Below are 18,455 nucleotides of genomic sequence, written 5' to 3'. Positions count from 1 at the left end.
GCAACCCCGCACTCTGTACCTCGGCAGCCCCCATGGCACACCCACGGTAGACATCTCTCCCCCTCCTTAGCACAGGGCCCGGCTGTGGCGGGGATGCAGCTTGGCCCTGCCAGTGTGTCTCCAGCCCTGCCCTGGGGAAGGAAAAAAAGAAGCCAGTTGGAAGTTCAGAAAAAGAAAGGCTAAAAAGGAGCCCACAATCGGCCCTAATTAGCCACTGGGAGAGAGAAAAAGAGGTCAGAGGACTGAGTCTACTTCTGAAAGAAAGCACCTGGCAGGCAGAGCTCTGGCTGGTCGAGCTCCACACCACCCGGCACAGGGCTGGGCCCTGCATGCAGGGGCCCATCTGACCCTGGAGTCTTCGGTTCCCCAGCTGGGGAAGGGCTCCACATCTGCGCACAGGCCCCATCATGGCCCTCTCCTCTGGAAGAGGCAGCTGGGTTGAGGGAGGGAGGGAAGGAGGGAGGGAAGGCAGGCTGACTTGATTGAGGGCCCGCTGTACCCAGTGCACTAAGTTGAGAGCTTTACATACTTGGTTGTATTTAATTCTCACAGTGGCCCTGAAGTGAAGGTACTTTGGCCCCAATTGTTAAATAAAGAAGTGGACACTCAGGTTAAGTAGTTGACCCAAGATCACACAACTTAAAAGGGGCCGAGTGGAGAGTCCAGCTCAGGCTGTGGGCTGTGCAGCCTGTGCTCTGGGTGCTATAAAATGAGCACTCAGAGGGCAGAGCCCTGGTCTGCGTCATCTCTGTGCCCCCAGCGCCCAGCCTGGGGAGGGGCAGGCAAGTGGCAAGTGCTGAGAAGAGCGGTTGAACTCAACAGGCAGGACAGGCTGAACCAGGGAAGGACATAAAAAGGGAGGGACAGATGGAGGGATGGCGGAGGCGCTGCAGAGACAGAGAGGCAGATGGCTTCCGTGCCCTGGGATACCATGCAGGGGACCCTCGGGGTGGGGGGCTTTCCTGGGGCTGAGGACAGTGCTGGACTGAGCACAGCTTGTACCCTGCCAAGGGGGAGACGGGGAGGAAGAAGTGCATTTCTTCTCCCCACTTCGCCACTCCTCCTACCCCGCAGCCCACCCCAGATGGTTAAGCTGAAGCAGGAGACAAAATGAGGAACCTTTAGCCCTTGTTGGAGCCAAGCCACCCCTGCTTAGCCAGGGCAGATCACCAACAGGCCAACTGGGCCAGGGCCAGGCCGTGGTCCAGAGTGGGGGGTAGGGGGAACATTGGGCCTCGGGGCAGGGTCGCTGTGGGCATGGCGCCCCTCCGTGCAGGCTGCATCTTCTGGCAGGGGCCGAGAGAGGCGGCAGGATGGGGAAGGGGATGGGGATCCTCCTTTGGCACTGCCTCTGAGCACCCCAGTAGCAACTGAGGAATAGGAGAGATATATTTTAGGTCAGGCTGACTTCACATAGCAGCTGGTTCAGTCTTCACAACCACCACCCTGAAAGGTAGTGATTCTCAATCCTGATTTTAAAGATGAGGAGTTGAGGCACAGAGAGGGCAAGTAACTTGCCTAAGGTCACAGAGTGAGTAGGCGAAGGGCTGGGATTCCACCCCAAGCTCTTTGGCTCCAGGCCTGCTCTTAATCGTCATGATCTCCTGAGAGGAACAGCAAGCAGGTTGTCTGCACCCACCAGCAATTAGGGGCCCCTCAGTATTGTGAAAAGTGTCAGTGGAGTGTGTCTGATTAGCCTCCTCAGTGCCCAGCATGGGACACATGTGTTTTCTAGATGGCTCGCCATTATCCTTGGCTGAAGAATTGCGTGGGGTTTTCTAATTACAAATTATTCCTGCTGGATTTCATTACGCTCCCTCTTGTACTGGCTTTTTGTGTTCTCAATAATCTTACAAAACTTTGAAAACCATAGTCAGCCCAGCTTTTTTTTTTCTAGGACTTAAACTATACAGCTAAGCTTTTATTAAGGCACAATGCTGTTACAGCTTTAACAAGTGAATGTTTGACTCAATATTACAAGAAGACGGTGATTATTTGAATTTTACCATTCCACATTTATAATGAGTCAGAAGAGCCGGACGGAAATTTACCTTCCTGTAGAAAACCTTCATTCATTCGGAAAGCAAATTTCTCGTGGTAGAGGGAAGTTCTCATTTAAGTGTTTTGAGCTGTTTTCAGCCAACAGTCAACTGTTGTAGGCAAGTAGCCCGGGTTAATTTGATCATTTCTAAGTGAGACTTTTCACTGAGGACTGAAAATTCTTCAGATTTAACAACACTAACAGAGACAGCAGAAAAAGAATGCTTTATGTCATTAAAAAATGAAGAAGAAAATGCAGTGGTCATCAGGACCCAGCACAGGTTTTACTTAAAGGAAGTCAGGCTCATCTCCTATCTCCTCCTTTGGGAGAACCTGAGATCAGGGGTCAGTCAGAGTCTTGAAAATCTTGATTTCAAAAAGGCATTTGACTATATGATGTCACTTATATGTGGAGTCTAAAATATGACACAAATGAACCTACCTATGAAACAGAAAGAGAATCATGGACATAGAGAACAGACTGGTGGTTGCCAAAGGGGAGGGGTTTGGGGGAGGGATGGAGTGGGAGGTTGGGGTCAGCAGATGTGAGCTTTTATACACAGAGTGGATAAACAGCAAGGTCCTACTGTATAGCACAGAGAACTAGATTTAATACCCTATGATAAAACATATAGAAAAGAGTATATAAAAAAGCATGTATATATATGCATAACTGAATTTGCTGTACAGCAGAAATTGACACAACTTTGTAAATCAGCTAGACTTCAATTAAAAAATATTAAAATTGAAAAAACAAAACAAAGCAAAAAAACCCAAAAGGCATTTGGAACATCTCCCAAGGTTTTTTTTTTTTTTTTGCAGTACGCAGGCCTCTCACTGTTGTGGCCTCTCCTGTTGCAGAGCACAGGCTCCGGACGCTCAGGCTCAGCGGCCATGGCTCACGGGCCCAGCCGCTCCGTGACATGTGGGATCTTCCCGGACCGGGGCACGAACCCGTGTCCCCTGCATCAGCAGGTGGACCCTCAACCACTGCGCCACCAGGGAAGCCCTCCCCACCACACACCCCAAGGTATTGTTATGGCAAGATGAGGGGCAGGATCAAATAGTGATGCTCTAGGGGAATGCCTAGCTGCCTGGCTAGCTGGTGGAGGAGAGGGGATTAGTGGATCAATGGCAGCCTGCAGGGCAGACTAGAGCCCTACTCAGGCTCTGTCCTCCATGCTGACTTGTGGGTCTGATATATTTTTGGAAGGACTTGGATGAGGCCAAATAAAATGTGTATCTAATCTGAGGCGGGACAGTGACTGGGCCATATGGCCAGACTGAGTTTCAAAATGATCTGAATCGACTTGACCTATAGGTGACAACCATAGGTTCAAGTTCATCCAGGTAAATGCCAAGTCCCTATTGGGGAAAAGTTTGGGTGAGGGAGAGGGGAAGGAATTATTGAGCACACGTTATCTGCCATACCCTCTGCATAAGCTCACTCACTTAATTATGAACCCCTAAGAGGGGGATGTTGCTCTCATTTTTTTTTTTTTGTGGTATGCGGGCCTCTCACTGTTGTGGCTTCTCCCGCTGCGGAGCACAGGCTCCGGACGCGCAGGCTCAGCGGCCATGGCTCACGGGCCCAGCCGCTCCGCGGCATGTGGGATCTTCCAAGACCGGGGCACGAACCCACGTCCCCTGCATCGGCAGGCGGACTCTCAACCACTGCGCCGCCAGGGAAGCCCCGCTCTCATTTTATAGGGGGAGGAACTGAGGCCCTGAGAAGCTAAGCACTTGCTCTAGGTCACGGCTAGAAACAGGTGGAGCTGGCATCAAAACCAAGGCTGGTCAGACGCCTAGGTCCACCTTCTCACAAAGTGTTTAGGATGAAGGACTGCTTAACAGCAGTTTACGTGAGAAGAAGACAAAAACACACATTTATGTGGTGTTAGTCCCAAATTCTAATGCTGAGGCTTTTCTGAGCCACTCTTTTGAGACCACCCTGGAGTTAGGCTCAGGGTGCAGAGATGAAAACACCCAGCCCCTGAGCAAGCTGAGCACCTGGTCTGGGCAGAGAAACCAACACAACCACAGGTGAATTGACAGTCCTGGGCATACTGCATGCTGTGGAAGCCCAGTGAAGACAGGCCCCCTGCCTTGGGAAGTCCTGGCCAACTGCACAGGAGGCAGTACGTGGCCTGAGGCCTGAGTACGGCTGCCTGATCTGGGAGCCCAGGGAGCACACGGGGTGCAGGTCCAGGCAGAGGGCGCCAGGCCAGGCACTTCATTTCTGCCCCTCTGGGCTCACTATAAGGCCCAGGAAGTGTCTGGGCTGAGGGGATGGGGAGGTTTGCCAACCTTCCACTCCCAGCCCCCAGCCCAGAAATGAAAGAAGAGAGCAGAGGCAGAGTAGGGGTTCTGGAAGGCATCTGGGAGCCAGAGTCAGGGCTGTGCTTCTGGGAATGCTGTGAGGTTCTGAGACCTTGGACTCCAAGTGTGCCGGTTACTTTGTAACCATTGGCTGTGTCCTGAAGCTGTTCTTTCAAGTGAGAAGGTTCCAGAGACTGGTGTTCAGGGGCAGTGAACATGCAAAGAACAGACATCCTGGGAGTCAATTTGGAAGAGGAAAGGAGGGCAGACCACGTCTTTGTGCTCAGGGGGGAGACAATGTGAATAACATGTACAGAGGTCTCTGTGGTGCAGGGATAAGCTAGGTGGGCCAGAGACAAGAGGTCAAGAGACGGAGGAGGGCGTTGCTGAGACACAATTGGCGAGGTCTGCAAAGGCCAGGCCAGGTGGGCCTTGCGGGCCTTGTTCAAGGTCTTAAACTTTATGCCAAAGGCAAGGAGAAGCCACTGAAGGCTCTTAAGCAGAGAGGTGACAATTTTATGTGCTTTTTGGAAAGATTGCTGTCACTGCAGGATTGAAGGGGGCTGAGTGCAAGAAGACAACTGAGGAGATGCTGGAAGGAGGAGTGCAGATAGAAGAGGCCAGCGCTTGGGCTGGGTGGTGGCGTGGAGGTGGGGAAAAGTGGTGGGTTTGTCACTCGGGGCCTGGTGACAGACTGGATATGGGGTGAGGGGGAGGGATGGCTCTGGGGTGTCTGGCTTGTGAATGATGGGATCATTCATTGAGAGAGGGAAGACCGGGTCTGGGGTGGGCAGAGAGGGTGAACTCTGCCTCGATCCCAGTGAGTTTGAGATGCCAAGACATCCAAGTGGAGAGGCTGAATGGGCAGTTGGATATTTAAGTCTGGAATTCAGGAGCCATGCCAAGGCTGGAGCTGCAGAGCTGGGACTTGTTGGCATTTAGGTGGTAATTGAAGCTGCTTATTCAAGGGCCCCTGGGATCCGTTGCCTGCCCTGGGAAGCAGTTCCTGATCCCCACCCTGCCCTGACGCTGGCTCTGGGCTGCCTCTGGGCTCCCTCAACTCCCCCATCACTGTGTGTGGTCAGTGTCTGTCTCCCTTCTCATATGGAGAGCTCCTTGAAGGCAGGGACCACATTCATCTCTGCATCCTCACGGTCCAGCCCAGGCCCTGGCACAGAGGAGTCACTGGTGGCAGTTTGATAACTGAGCGTGAACCAGCTCTCAGTGGAATGGGCTGCCATAGAAGGGAATGAGCTTCCCGCCCCAGAAGGCTCGTTGGTAGGGCTCTACAGCCCATCAGGGAGTAGAGGAGATGCCTATACCCAGCAGGTGTCCTCTGGGGACCCTCTCAGCCCTGGATTCTAGATTTCCAGGACCTAAGTCACATTCCCTAGGGAGGAGGAAGTGTCATTTCCTCTCATCGCTGAGTCCAGAGTTTGGGCTGGGACTCTCTGTGGCCTCAGTCATCCTCTGGAGAGGTTTCCGGAGGCTGTGCCGACCTCAGCAGATGCTCTCCTCCCCCATGAGCCTCTCAGCTCTGGGGCTGCCACCCAAGCGTAGATGCCTTGCTAGAGTTTAGCTGAAGCTGCTGAGCTAGCTTTGGCCTGGGCTTCTAGGGCTGGCTGCCTGCCCTGCCCATCCTCTTTGACCTCAGCCTTGGCCTGGGCCCTTCTCTCTCCCGGCCACCTCCACTCTACCCCACTGCATCCCTTACTGCAGCAGCCAAAGTGGGCCTCCACCTGGAGATTCTGGGGGCTTGGCAGGAAGGGGGTGTACATGAACGGAGGAGGAGAGGGAGCAGACTGGTGAAGAAGCTGAGAAGGAGGAAGGAATGGGAGGGGTCTTGGAAGGGGCAGTGAGGCACAGAATATCCCCACTGAGATGAAGGGCCTGTAAGGTTATCTAGCTCCCTTGCTTTGCCTGGGGAGAAACTGAGGAGCAGGAAGGGAGAAGTGGGAGTGGAGGGGAGCAGTGGGGGGTGGAGGATGCCAGAGGATGCACTGGGCACAAGAAACCTCCCTGTGCTTGGGGAGGTGGAGGAGGGGAGGGACCAGAGGGCCCAGGAGGCTATGACCGTGACTGTCCCACCCGGAGGAGGGGGTAGGGAGGTAACAGTGTCCTAGGACAGAAGCTTTAGGAGTCAGGGTTGGCTGAGACGGATGTCTTCCCATATGAATCAACCCCTGCTCTCTCCTGTCTTGTCGCTGCGTTACACTGGGAACTCCTGGAAAATAGGAACTGCATCTTCCATCTGATTGGGACATTCCTAAGGCAGTGAATAATCTAGAGTCTCCCTGAGATTGGAAGACTGACTCCTCCACCAGACAGGACCAAACCTTCAGCCTCTGTCCATCCACAGCACTTGGCGTTGGGCAGGGCAGGGAGGAGAGGTGATGGGGTACCTGCAGCTTGGACAAGAAGACACAGAAGGCACCTCAGAGGGGCCTAAACTTCACAGGACTGAGCAGCCCCGCCCCATTTGTAGGAGGGAAGGCGAAACTTGAAGCCTGGGAAATGAGAGATAAAACCAGCAGAGAGGAAGATTCCAGCCCTTGGAGCTGAATCCTCACAGTTTAGCAGAGCCTGATAACATGCACATTGGTACAAGAGGTGGGAATGCTGGGTTATTCCCACCCTGGCTCAGAGTGTTCAGCCTGAGATAACTGGTGACTGTGATGCACACCAGCTCTGCCAGCTCTGGTAGCAAACACTGCAAGGGACCGCCAGGCTGCCCCAGAAAACCCAGAACCACCTTGGTTTCCAAACCACTATAGGACGTGACTATGGGAACTTAAAAGGACTAAGACATGCGTCTCTTTGTTAATATCATTTTTATGCTTGGTTTTAAAAATAAAACTTATTTTACATTTGTTTCAGAGTGCTCACTATAGAAAATTTGGAAAGTAGAAGTTGAAAGAAAAATAAGCAGACCCATAATTCCACTAGCCAGAGACTTTTTGGACAAATTTCCTTCCAGTCTTTTTTCTATGCATATTTTCTCCATGATTGGGTTAACACTGTCATAATCTTTAAAACTGTTTTTTTATTTTATTTTTTCTTATAATTATTAAGGTAAAGCATACTCTCTTTTCTTTTTAAAGGAAAGTACAGAAGAACATAAAAAAGCAGGAAAAATTTACTCATAATCCTATTATCCCATCAATCATAGTGCGAAGATATTGGAACATTTACTTCGAGCCATTTTTCTGTGCCCCACACATTACATAAAATGTTAACAATGGTAAGTACAAATTCTCTGTGTTTACAGTTTGGGAGACAGCATAATGTATTTGTAACAACAAAACCACCCACCTGTATTGGAATCCTGGCTCCATCACTTACCAGCTGAGTGACTCTGGGAAAATTACTTCACCTCTGGAATCTCAATTTCCTCAGCTATAAAATGGGATCAACCATTATCCAGTTATAAAAGAGAGCCTGCTTTGCTGGTTTGTTTATATAAAACTCCTGGAATGCACCCAGCATTTAGTGACTCCTCAGTAAAAGTGTAGTGGACATTTGTCACAGTTTTTGCTGCCTAAAACCAGTCCGTTGCTTTGTATTTTGAGTAAATCCCCCACTATGGGAGTCCTTATGGAAACGAGGACCCAATCTTCCATTTCAAAGCCAAAAGGGGCCAGATACTCTACCACCACCACCCCCTGCCAATTTGGCCAGTTGTACCTGGCTCAGGACCTTGATGTGACAATTAGTGAGGAGGCTGGGAAGAAGATTCGTTAGCATTCATTTGTGTTTACATCATGTAGCAATGCCACGTCTGGGTGGGCAGTATGGTGGAGATGTTCAAAGTTTGCGCTAGTGGAGGCATTGGGGCCAGCTATTCCTATGGTATGACCTTGGCTGTGAATCCAGCTGCCCACTCAGCTGGTTCTCCAGTTTTCCCATCCATTCCGAGCTGCCCAGTGGAACTGCTAATAATTTTTTTTTTCCGTTTTGCTTAGTCTGTGTCAGTTTCTGTTGCTTGCAATCACAAAGTTTACTTCCTAAATCTTTCCAACAGTAGAATACATTTCAGGCCCTAGCTTCAATTCCCAGCCAACATTTTAATGCAGGCAAGTCCAGGATATGCTAGAATGTTGTGCTTAATCCTGGTCCTTTGGACAAAGAACAGGGTGACCCTAGATCTGTGCCTCGTTGCTCAGCCCAGAGCCCGCTTGGATAGAAGAGGTACTGAGAGCTGCCGAAGGAAAGTATGAAGGAAGGGAGAGAACAGGTGAGGGAGGGGTTTCCACATGCCTGCTTCCTACAGGGAGCTTGTGTGTGGTCCACTTGAATTCCTACGCTTCCATGGGCCTCCGCCTGACGAATCCTATAACTTGAGGAGCCTGAAACCATTGCAACTCCTCTTGTTCTCCTCCTGACCTTACATCCTCCTGTTTCCCATAGGATGGCATGACCCGAGATAACAACCCTGAGTGTCTCCCAAGACCCTTCCAGTATAACTCCTAAGCATTTCTCGACCCATACCTTGCCTCCCTCGCTAGCATACCAGCTCAGGGCGTCACTTTCTTCCATCTATCTGGATTTGCTCATGGGGACCTTGTTTGCCACAGGACTGGTCTTCAGGAGTTAGGTGGCAGGAGCAGGACCCCAGAGGCCAGGTCACTTTTTTTTTTAATTTTTATTTATTTATTTAGGCTGCACTGGGTCTTCGTTGTGGCACACGGGCTCTCTAGTTGCCATATGTGGGATCTTCGTTCCTGATCAGGGATCGAACCTGGGGACCCTGCATTGGGAGCACGGAGTCTTAACCTCTGGACCACCAGGGAAGTCCCAAGGCCAGGTCACGTTTGGCCAACAAGACTGCTTGCCTGGGCATCTCAGTCCTTAGGCAAGGGGCTGCGGGTAGACCCAGCCAATAGCAGAGCTCCAGAGACACCAGCCAGGCCTGAATCCCACCCAGAGCCAAGCTGGGACTATCAGCTTGGTAACGGAAGATATTTGTGTGCCCTTCTAGAACTCCTGGAGCACAGGGCCTGAGTCTCATTCATCTCTTTATTCCCCACTTCCATCCGCCCCCAGTCCCAGCACAGGGCCTGGCATATTGTCAGTGCTCAGGAAGCATAGGTTGATCAGAGACTCTGGGGTCATTGCCTCAGTGCCTTCTCGGCACGCCATCAGAAGCGAGACCTGGACTGGCTACCTCTCCTGCTCATTTCCCCCGTTCCTAACTCATGCTCTAAGCTCCAGCCACATCAACTAGTTCCCTGAATGTGTGCCAAGCTGTTTTACTGCCATGCCTTTGAACATGCTGTTCCCTCCACCCAAGGCCCTCCCTCAACCAGGTCAGCCCAATGAACTCCCACTAATCCATCCTTCCTTTAAGGCTCAGTGAGACTGCCTTCCCTGGGGAGCCTTCTGGAACTGGCCCCAGGAAGCCTCCCTTATTTGTGACCCCTCTGGGTCCTGCCCATGCAGGCCTCTGTTTTACCACTTGGCACACAGCATTGTGGGTATGTGTCCCCCCACTTGGCCGTGCTTCTGAAGGAACTACGTCTGTTTCTCTCTGTACTTCCAGTGCCTAGCCAGGACCTGGCACAGAGGGAAAACCAGGAGGTGTTGTTGCCTCTCTACCCACCCGCATCCCTTGGAGGCAGGAGATGCCCCAGGAAAGTTTGCAGGGCCTTAAATGCCAGGCTAAGGAGAGAGGCTTTGTCAGATTTTCATTTATGAATAATCTTGGTGGCTGGGACCCCCTCACTTGGGAGAAGGAAGAGTGATTTTTCAATTTGTCCCTCTCTCAGCCCAGAGAACAGGGTATTCGTTCTCAGCAAGAAGATGGAATATGGGTCTCCGCCTGAGGTCATGGCTGCCCCTCCCCCTGGACCCCCTTTATTTCCCTCTGCCTTTACTCCCGACTCCTGAAGTCTCTTCCCAAAAGCTGGGATCTGGGATCCACTGCCACTACTCAAAGGCCAAGTCCAAACCTCAGTACTCTGTTATGTAAGTGAATTATCCGCTGTTCCCAACCAGAGCCAGCCAGATCTCCTCCTCCTCCTAATTGATTTAATCTTCTCATACCAGAGAGCTGGGCGGGGTTGGGGAGACAGTGTTGATCAGAAGCCAACAGAAGCCTAAGTCAGTGACGTAGGCTTGTTAATTACAGAGAATCTAGGTCACGGATTGGCTCTGGGTGGCTCTGACTCTCTCCCTCCTCTGTCATTTGGGCCTCTGAAAGGACATTTTCAGTTTCTCTTGATTACTCAACCCCAGACCTCCACAGAAAGTTGAGGGTCCCATTAGACCCCATTTCTGTCTCCCAAATCTCTCCAAACCCTCAGCTCTGGATGGAAATTCCCTACATTCCAATATGAACTCAGGGCACAGCTGAACCTAATTGTTAAGGATCGAAGAGATGAACAGATGGGTTTTTTTGTTTGTTTGTTTGTTTGTTTTTGTGGTATGCGGGCCTCTCAGTGTTGTGGCCTCTCCCGTTGTGGAGCACAGGCTCGGGACGCACAGGCTCAGCGGCCATGGCTCACAGGCCCAGCTGCTCAACGGCATGTGGGATCTTCCTGGAACGGGGCATGAACCCGTGTCCCCTGCATCGGCAGGCAGACTCTCAACCACTGCGCCACCAGGGAAGCCCTAAACAGATGTTTTAATTTGGGGGTGGGAAGAGATTTCAGAGTTGCCCTTATTTACTTTCCACATCAAGCAAGTCTCCACTTTGTAGCTTCTCTCATAGAAGATGTCCAGATCTTACTTGTGCAGCCCCAGAGATGGGAAGCTCACTCCCCGAAGAAAGTCCTTCTCTTGTATGATGGCCTTTCTCGCATGAGGCTGAGACCTCAGCCCTGTGACTTCCTCTGGGAGCTAGATTTGCCTCTGGGGCCACAGGGCATGCCCCAGGATAGCCAGCAAGATCCTGAGCCATGATGATTATCACCCCTGACTTTTCTCTTCTCCAAGCTAAACACTCCTGGTTCTTTCACCATTTCCTCATTTGGTAGGCTTTACAGATTACTCCTCGCTGTATCGCCTACGTGGACAAGCCATGGCTGTCATCATCCCTCCAGATGCACAGAGCAGAACACAGGCTCCAGGGCAGTGTGAACAGCTCAGGCCAAGGCAGGACCACCACCTTTTTTGGTCATGATATTAGACTTTCATTGATACCAGGCTGAGATCTTTTGCAACCTTAGCACACTTTTGACTCAGCTTAAGCACAGAGTCAGCTCACCCCCATAGTCATTTTTCTGACATTAGCAATGGAAATTCTCCATGAAAATGACCTTTGTGATATTAGGAATACCTCCATGTTTCCCCTAATTCTTCTTTCTACATATCCTGACATTTATCTTTCCATATAATCATGTAATTATACATCCACTCTTTCACCCACACAACTATCTAACTATATATATATATTTTTATTTTATTTTATTTTTTTAACATCTTTATTGGGGTATAATTGCTTTACAATGGTGTGTTAGTTTCTGATTTATAACAAAGTGAATCAGTCATACATAAACCTATGTTCCCATATGTCTTCCCTCTTGCGTCTCCCTCCCTCCCACCCTCCCTATCCCACCCCTAACTATATATTAATCCATCCATTCACCAACCACATTATCCACCTACATACATTTACATTCAGCCGTCCATAGAATCATTCTTGTACTCATTCACCTTTCCATCTTCCCACCTACCTACCAACCCAGGTGCCCATTTATCCATTTTCTTCCCACCTATATGGTCATATACTTATCTGTCCATCCATACATTCACCCACCATCCACCCGTGTACCCACTCACCCATCCACACACCCATCCCTTCATCTTCTCTCTCTCTGAGTCACCCATACATCTATATTCATCATCTATCCATCTATCTATTCAGCCGTCCAATACTTTCTGAGATTCTATTATAGTTCAAATCTTGTGTTGAGTATTCTGAGTGATTCAAAGCTGAATAAAATGCAGGCTCGCTCTCTCTCTTCACTCATTATGGGAGAGGATGGGAGCAGATAAGGTAGACGATGCTGAGTACTATAAAACAGGAACAAAGGAAATGCTTTGGGGATTCAGAGGAGAGAGAAGTGGCATCTGGATAAGGCTATGGATGCTTTCCCACCAGGGGAGACTTTTGGTTTGAGCCTTGATGGAACAGCAGTACTTGGACATACGTAGATGCATTGGAAGTAATTCCAAGCAGAAGAAGCAACACATCAAAGATGGAGAAAGCAGAATTCATGTCTTATTCTGTATGTTCCTGCCAAGGTGTTTAGTGCAGATCTGGGTACACTTTAGTACCTAATACATACTTCCTGATTTATATATTTTCTTCTCTTCTCTGACATGGGCACCTCCCAACACTCGATCAGGATAAGAGTTCACTCTTTTTCTTTAAGAGGATTCTACAGTTGCCTTGCTGGATGGCCTTGGGCAAGTCACAAAACATTTCCGGGGTTTCTCTGAGTTTAGGGTTGAATTTCTGTCTCTATGAGGTGGTCCTTTCCCCCTAATCTTAGTTATTTCTACTATGCTCTCTGCATAGAGATCAGCATTTCCACATATCTTAAAATTTTGTTTCCTTTTGTTGGCACCAATGAACTCTATCCCACCTGTCTTCAACTTCTTCAGCTCTGTCCCCAGGCAAAAAGTCTGCGACGTGAACTAAGGGGGAAGTACTGTGCAAGTGAAATAACACTGAAGTAGAAACCAGGAGCCATGAATTCAGACACACATTTGCCATGAGCTTGCCATATAACCTTGGGCAAATCTCTTTCCTTATCTGTTTTAAATGTTCCTATAGAATGTTAGCACTGAACACAACATTTGAAATTATCTAATCTGACATCCTCATCTTACAAATGGAAAAACAGGCTCATAAAGGGTGTGCCACTTGCTCTAGATCATATCTAGATTAGTGGCAAAGCTTATCCAGAACTAAGCTTCAAATTTCCTGAGTTTCAGTTCAGGATTTTCTTTACCCAAACACATTTCACGTCCATTCACAGCCCCTATACATCTCAGGGAGCGCTTCCTCTCCCACCTCCATTCTCCAGGAAAAAATGTGTGAGTCTTCCAAGTGTTTTAGCAGTGTGTCCCTGATTCATGCCTAGGCCGGGGCTGGGTAGGTAGTATTTAAGAGCAAGTATTCCAAGCCTGATGGAGTTGATTATGTTCATCCAGAAGAGAAAAGAGAAAGAAACAGGGGACTCTGGTTATCTACTGGGCTTTAATCAAATTGAGAAACAAGGAAATTCGTCACCCAGAGGCTAAGGGAGTTGGAGAGCTTGGCTTCCGCTGGCTCCAAGTCCTGTAATGGGTTGGGTGCTGTCCAAGGTGCTGACATCTTCACTTGCTGCTCGAGTGGCTGGGAAGGGCCCAGTTTGGGCAGAGGGATGGCAGCTGTTAGGAGATGGCCCAGGATAGAGCAAGAAAGGCCCTGGACTTGTTGGGGGAGAGGCTTGAGTTCTTAATCTCCTCTTTTTCATTTGTCTATCTGAGTTAGAGAAAATATCTCTTCTTCAGGCTAGAGTCCTGAGCTAGGATTAAAGAAATAGAAAGAGAAGGGAGAACCCTAGACCCTTTGATCTCAGGGAGATGCCCCCAGCATGAGTGGAAGCTCAGCCCTTGGCCTTTGGAGATTCCCCATATTAAGGGGAGATGTAGCCTCTGCTTCTATAAAATGCTCAGTCCATTGGCAGAAAAATGAACTTACCGTTGGGTATTTATTAATCTGGTGGAGAAACATCACTCTGCTTTTAACTCTAGCTCAAGTATGATATAAGGGAGGCATGGACCATGTCTCCATGGAGCTTCCAGTCTGATGGGGAAGACATGGTCTTCCTCTACAAAACTCTCAGTTTGGTTGAAGAGACATGCTCTTAATCTATGGGGAAATCTCAGTTATAATCTGGAAAACATGATAAACAGATAAATTAAAATGTGCACTATAATCAACCGAAGAAGTCAGATCTTCACGTTTGTGATTAAGGTTATTGGTGCTAGAGATTTAGTGTCAGTCAAGGAAGGTTTCCTGGTAGAGGTAAGTTTGAGTTGAACTTAAACAAAAGCAAGGGACTTGAGTCCTTAGATCCTAGGCCCCCTGAGAATTACAACCATACCTTCTCATTCTCTTATATCCCTTTTGGAATAAGCACAAGCCTGGACACAGAGAAGGTTCTTAGTTAATGAAAAGTCACCAGCAGATAGAGAGTGAATATACCTACGTTGTAGGTGTGGAGTGAAGAAGGGGTAGGAATCAGGGAGGAGGGTTTTTTGGTATGGAGAGCCTGAGGCTGGGGTGGGGGAAGGCAGTGGAATGATAACATGAGCAGAGGTAGTAGCCCAATGTGTGTCCAGGCCAGTGAAGCACAGCATAGAGCCACTCCCTCATATTTCTAGAGCTGGTGAGAGACACTTTATTGAATCTTGGATTGTTAAAGCTAGAGACTATTAAATTACAAAATCATAGACTGCTCAGCTTCCAGAGCCACACAATCACGGAAAGTTAGAGTATTAAAATCATAGCATCTTAGTAGGGCAGAATCACAATGTGTTGAAATTATAGAACTGTGGCATATTAGAGCCAAAGGGCCAAAAATCCATATTAGAGAATCTTAAAATCCAAGAATCTCAGTGTCAAAAAAGAAAAGAAACAGCAATTTATTGACTCCCTCTATTTGTATCAGTTATGGTGCTAGGAGTATTAGAATGTACTAGAGTACATTATCCTCTTTAATTCCTACCACAAGTTTTAAGCTGTTCAATCCTGTTCCTACTTAATGCAGTACTTCTGAAAAATGTTTATCTAACACAGGCTTGTGTAAATGTCATGACAGGAGAGCCATTGCCTTTGTGCATACCCCTACCCCTGCTGAATGGAAGCTAGAAAGCTCTCCCTTATATAAGCTGCATTCTCTCTCCCGGTAGTGTCCCCGCACTTGTCCAGTTCATGTCCTCTGAGCTACACTGAGTATGTCTAATCTCCCACTCATATGACAGCTTTTCAGATGGCTAAAGACAGTCCTTATTTCTTTCTTCTCTAGGATAAGCTGTTTTGTTCATCATGTAGCTAGAAATGGGGCAGCAAGTCAAAGAATATTTGAGCTGGAAAGGCCCTTAGAGGTCATTTTGTCCAGAGACATCCTTTTACCACCAAGCAGTATAGCATTATGGTCAGGAGCCTGGCTTTAGAGAAAGATGAGCATGAATTCAGAGTCCAGAGATCCAGCACTAACTTGCTATGGAACCTTGGGCAAATTCCCTCATATCTCTGGGCCTCAGTCTCCTTATCTATAAAATAAAGAGAATAATAATATTGACATAGCAGAGTTGATGTGAGGATTGAATAAGATAATGCAAGGGAAGCTCTTAGCAGAGTGCTTGGCACACAGCAAGCAGTCAATAAATATTACCTGTGATTATTGGAGGCCCAGAGGGGCAGGGAGTTGCTCAAGATCACAGAGCAACTCAGAGGCAGAGCTGCGGTTAGACCAAGGACTCCTGCCTCCCAGCCAAGGGCCCTTTCCTGTTCCACAGTTTCACTCTACCTTCCTGCGGAAAAGGAAAAAACCCCAGAGGGAACTGGAATGCTTTGCTCACTGAATTAGTTAGAATGCAAGTAAGAAAACACCTGATGGCTTAAACCTTTTATTTCCTTAACAAGGAAGCCAGAGGAAGGTGGAGCCAGGGTTGGTCTGGTTATTCAACCAGAATATGTCTGGTTATGTCTCTGACGACCCAGGTTTTTCCCATTCTAAGCCTTGAGAGAGACGCCCCTTGTGGTCACAAAATGGCTGATGTGGTACCAACTACCATGTCCTCCCAAGCAGGAAGAAAGGGCACGGGAGACAAAGGGTCTTCTCTCATGCCTCTCTTATCCAAGAGGGGAGCTTTCCAAGAAGACCATTCCCTTATATCTCACTGACCAAAATAAAGTCACACGTCTACTCTTAGACTATTCACTGGCAAAGAGGAAGGCTTTTCCATGAAGGGCTTGGATCATCCTTGTGGCTGGGCACCTTGCTACTGGAAAGAGGAAAAGGAGATTGGCTGCGGGAAGGCAACAGATAGTGTGTGCCACACTCACCCTCTGTCTCCTCGCTGAATTGGCCTCTCAGCTCCACCTCTGCCAGGCGGCCTTCCCTTATTTCCACCCCTTGGTACTGCAGACCCTCTTCCATCAGGCGACTGAGCATTGCCCAATTCAAGTTGCAGTCTACTTTGCCAAGCTCTCTCTTTTCATGTCCAAATCCTGTCTTCCCAGCTAGTCTGTGAGCACAGGGAGAATAATGGCAGCTGCAAATGAATAAGTACCTATTGGGTGCCAGGCATTGTTCTGGACACTTGTGGTAGCCTGCTTCCAGATGGTTCCCAAAGAGCCACACCTCCTGGTATCCACACCCTTTTATGTTCCTGCCCCACACTGTATCAAGGTTAGTCTATGTGACCAAAAGAATATGGTAAAAATACAGGTTTGTCACTTCCAAGGTTAGGTTATAAAAGATACTGTGGCTTCCATCTTGGTAGATTCTCTTTCTTGGATCATTCATTTAGGGAAAGTTAGCCACCACGTCATGAGCAGTCTTGTGGAGAAGTTTGTGTGAAAAGGAACTGAAACTTTTGACCAACTGCCCCCAAAGAATGGAAGCCTGACAGCAACCACAGAGGGAGCTTGGAAGTGGATCCTCCAGCCCCATTGAACGTTCTGATGACTGCAGCCCTGGCTGAGACTTGACTGCAACCTCATGAGACATCCTGAGCCACAGTCTCTCAGTTAGCCCAATTCTGGGTTCTTGATCCTCAGAAATTGTGCGAGATCGTAAATATTTGTTGTTTTAAGCTGCTAAGTTTTGGGGTAATTTGTTACTCAGCAATAGTTAACTACTATAGTCTTACATTATCACATTAAGTCCTCATGACAACTCTATGAAAGATAGGGTTTGTTTCTCCCGTTTTTCAGATGAGAAAATTAAGGCTGAGATGAATGCAGTTGACTTCTCACAGGTGGAAAGTGACGCAGCTGCGATTTGTCCTCATGTCTATTGGATTCCAAAGCAGAGGGAACCTGGTTTTCTCGGCTGGAATGTCTCCAGCTCCAGGGTGAAGGTTGAGGAATTGAGGACAGGAGGAGATCTCTTACTCTGATGTGTTTTTTTTATGCTTTTCCCCATCCCAATCACATTAGTTAGTAGCTACTACATCTATTGTGTGTATGTGATTCAGGGACAAGTAAGTTTATTAGAAAAAACATTGGAGCTTTAAAAGGGGGATACCTGAGCTCTTGAGCAACGTTGGACAAGTTCCTGTAGTTTTCTAGGCTTCAGATAATTTATCCACTATTCGGGGCCAATAGTCCTTGTTCTACATTCCTCGTCAGGAAGCCATGAGGATCAAGTGTGAAGGGACTTTGTAAAATGTAGTGCTGTGATCATGGAAAGCCTCTCTCAGTCTTCAGGGGAGGCAGCTCCACACTGTCACCTCTGCACAAGTGGCCAGTGTTCCCTCTCCTCTCCCACCTGAGTCTAGGTTCAGGAGACAGAGAATACTGAGAGAAACTGAGGGCCCTGACCCATTTCTTCAGCTACATCCCTCACCATGACCTTTCTCTTAGACCACACTGTAGCCCTGCCGAACTAGTGGAAAATTCCCCAAGCTTGCCAGGATCTCTCTGTATGCTGAGTTTTTAATCTGTGTAGTTTCTTCTCCCTGGACGCTGTTCCCAACTTCTCCACCTGGTATGGTCCTACTCATCTTTCAAGACTCATCTTAGATGTCCCCACTTCAAGGATGACCTGGTTCAAGGCCTCCTACTTCTTCTCTTGATTAAGCACCAGTGTCCAGCCTGAGCTCTTGGCCTCCAGCTTCCCTTTTCCATTCAAAGCCCCCAGGGTGCAGCCTGCAGCCTTTCTAAAACACAAATCTTGTCATGTCACTCCCTGCTTAAAATAACCAGTCAATTGAATAATCCATCAGTCAATGCTTCAAGGGCGCCTCTTTGCCCTCAGGAAGACATCCAAAGCCTTCAGCTGGAACTCAAGGCTTGGGCCTCACTGGTACATCCAGCCTCAGCTCTCCTCTCTCTCCTGATGGCCTTGCACGTGCAGTACATCCCAACCACA

At 48.6% G+C, this 18,455-nt stretch overlaps 1 long non-coding RNA gene across 1 annotated transcript; it reads left to right on the top strand.

Annotated features, from left to right (window-relative positions):
• Positions 1-3,019: 3,019 nt before the first annotated feature.
• Positions 3,020-18,455, top strand: LOC113607769 (uncharacterized). The gene is made up of 3 exons (XR_003428067.1): positions 3,020-3,070; positions 7,461-7,600; positions 16,891-18,455. It is a non-coding gene; the product is annotated as an uncharacterized LOC113607769 (long non-coding RNA).

The sequence above is a fragment of the Aethalodelphis obliquidens genome, unplaced genomic scaffold (assembly GCF_003676395.1).
Source record: "Aethalodelphis obliquidens isolate GAN/ISIS:26980383/991018 unplaced genomic scaffold, ASM367639v1 scaffold50, whole genome shotgun sequence".
In the NCBI taxonomy this organism is placed as follows: Eukaryota; Metazoa; Chordata; class Mammalia; order Artiodactyla; family Delphinidae; genus Aethalodelphis; species Aethalodelphis obliquidens.
This window is presented reverse-complemented; position numbering and strand designations above follow the sequence as displayed.